A 2,930-nucleotide genomic window follows, 5' to 3' on the forward strand; every position below is an offset into this window, starting at 1 on the left:
ATTGTGGGAGATACAATTTAAGGTGAGATTTGGGTGGGGGCACAGCCAAACTATAGCAACATAGTATTTAAAAAATTACTAAGGGTTTGGATTATCTAAACTTGAAAGAGATAGGGGTACTCCTTGAGAACCAAAAGTAGTTTAATGATGAAAAAAATAAATTAGCATTTTATAGGATAGGTACTACAAGAATGTAATTTCTTTCTCAGAAAGAGTAAGTTTTTAGATCAAGCAAGAGAAACAGTATAGTAGAAATTTTCATTAGAGATATAATACATTTTTCTGTCTTTTTTTGGTAATATTAACTTTTTTATCTTCTATTTGTGAATCTATTTTTATATACACACAAAATTGTCATCCTTTATTCAAAAGTAAATATAGGTTTGACTATGTATGGATGATAATAGAAGAGAAATTGGTTGGGATAGTTATAGATGCTAAGCCTACATAGAATCTAGGGACTTTTGTATATGTCATCTCACCCTAACTTCTTTTCTTCATGCTAGCCCCTTGCTTTAGTGGCCTCCAACTCCTCTTGCAGTAAACCCTTAATTCTACAAGACCCTGATGTGTCTGCCTCTCTGGGACCACATCACACCACACCTTACCTCATCCTGCACTCCAAGCCATACTGACTTCTTTCAGTTCCTTACATCATCCTGCAGAACACAGTGCCTTTGTATATACTGTCCCCTCTCCCAAGAGCATCCTGCCTCCTACCCTAGAATCTCCCTTCCCCAAATTAATTTAGCACAAACACTGCTCTTCTGGGGAGTCCTGACTACCCCAGCAACCAGGTCAAGTTCTTTTGTTCCCCACTCTCATAACACTGTGTTCACTCAGGCTGTAAGTGTACATGTATTTGTGTAATTATTTAAGATATCTTCTAGACTGTAAGCTATGTGACAACAGAAACCACATCTGGTTTTACTTACAATTTTATCCCCTACAACTAATATAGTGCCTGGACACATCCTTGGCACATAATAATTACTTAATAAATTTAAAAAGGAACTAATTCAATTGGTGCCAATATCAGAGGCAGATTCCTAGGCTGGAGAACAGAGGTCTGAGATTTTTGTACCTGCACATTTTTTCTGATGCCTATATATTGGGTTGAAAGTGAAACTGCTTTTGCAAAAATTAGATCAGTGAAAAAATTATGGCAGTAAAACAGATACGATTTAATCCACCACCTATCTTGCCTTTCCCTTAATTATTCCTGGGCACAGGCTAAACTGACTGATATGGTTTGGCTCTGAGTCCCCACTTAACTCTCTCGTCTTGAATTGTAATCCCCATAAACCCCAGGGTACTGAGGGTGAAAGCTGGTGGGAGGTGACTGGATGATGGGGGCAGCTTCCCCAGTGTGGTTCTCACGATAGTGAGGGAGTTCTCACAAGATCTAGTTGTTTGATATGTATGGGACTCTTTCCACTTTGTGCAGTTCTTTCTCACCTGCTACCGTGTAAGATGTGTCTTTGCTTCTCCTTCACCTTCTGCCGTGATTGTAAGTTTCCTGAGGCCTTCCCAGCCAGGAGGAACTATGAGTCAATTAAACCTCTTTCCTTTATAAATTACCCAGCCTCAGGTATTTCCTTATAGCAGTGTGAAAACAGACTAGTACACTGACTTTGGGAGACATTTAGTTTATAGTTTAAATGATAACAGGCTTTCCCCCAAACTCGTCTACCTTTGTAAAGATAATGCAAGGCCATCAGGCTGGGGGAGGAGAGGAATCTGAATTCTGTGAAGGTGTAGACATAGTTTGCCAGCCATTCCTGCAGGTAACAGGCACTAGATTGGTCCCCTTGTTTTTAACGAGTTTTATAAATATTTTATTTAAAAATATGGAATGCTTCACAAATTTGTGTGTCATCCTTGCTCAGGGGCCATGCTTCTCTGTATAGTCCCAATTTTAGTATATGTGCTGTCAAAGTAAGCACATAGATTGGCCTTTTGAGATACCTTTTCAGGGATTTTTTTTTTTTTTTTTTTTTTTTTTTTTTGCATGTCTGACATCCATGGTTCTACCTGGGTGTTTCCACCTGGACATGCCAACCTCATTCCTGTGGCTCCACCCAGAAGCACCACAGTGCACAGGACAGCTTCACAGAACCCCTGTGATTTTCCGTCTGCCACAACCAATCAACAGCAAGCCTAGCCACTCCCACCCATTACCCCAAACTCCCTTTGTAAAACCCCTAACCTACAAGCTTTGGATGAGACTGTTTTGAGTACTAACTCCATCTCTTATGTGACATGGCTGGCCTCATGTCTATTAAACTCTTTTTTTACTTCAATGCCATGGATTGTGCATTGAAGAAGGCAGGAAGAACTTCTCAAGCAGTTACAAAAGAAATCTGTGCAGTGCAGCCTTTTGCAGGTTTGCAGTTCTGCAAAGACCTACGGGACCTGGTAAATGTGTAGGTAACATTCCATGTAATTCTCTCTCCTCATACCAACTGTAGGTAGACTTGGAATATTTGTCTGGTAACACGTGGCTGACCTCAGATTCCTCTCTCAAAGAAAGCATACAGGACTGATACCCACAAATGAGACATGCTCTGACATCCTTCAAGTGATGCTAGAAGGAGGCAGGTAATGAGAAAGTAATGCTTTTGCATGTTTCCATTTCCTTATTTCATTATATCCCAGATCATACATCTAAAAAAATGAATGCAGAGACTGGTTCCAAGCAAGCCACAGAAAACAAAGACCGCCATCAATAGAAAGATGAAGCAGTACTTTGTTTTTTCATAGTAAGTGGAATTAGCAGCCTATATGAATGGAAAATGAAATATAATGAAAGTGGGAATGGAAAAGCACTTGTTTTAAAAACAACAATGCAGACTTTTAATTTTTATTGCAAAAATCTTGACATTAGGAATACAATCTTGAAAAGATATTAGGTTAAAGTAAGCATAGCA

The 2,930-nt window shown here is 39.3% G+C and overlaps 1 non-coding gene across 1 annotated transcript; it reads right to left on the reverse strand.

Annotated features, from left to right (window-relative positions):
• Positions 1 to 1,844: 1,844 nt before the first annotated feature.
• On the reverse strand, positions 1,845 to 1,946 carry LOC135274284 (U6 spliceosomal RNA). Its single transcript, XR_010342135.1, has one exon. It is a non-coding gene; the product is annotated as a U6 spliceosomal RNA (small nuclear RNA).
• Positions 1,947 to 2,930: the final 984 nt, after the last annotated feature.

This window comes from Aotus nancymaae, unplaced genomic scaffold, assembly GCF_030222135.1.
Source record: "Aotus nancymaae isolate 86718 unplaced genomic scaffold, 86718_ANA_hifiasm-v0.15.2.pri h1tg000002l, whole genome shotgun sequence".
NCBI lineage: Eukaryota > Metazoa > Chordata > Mammalia > Primates > Aotidae > Aotus > Aotus nancymaae.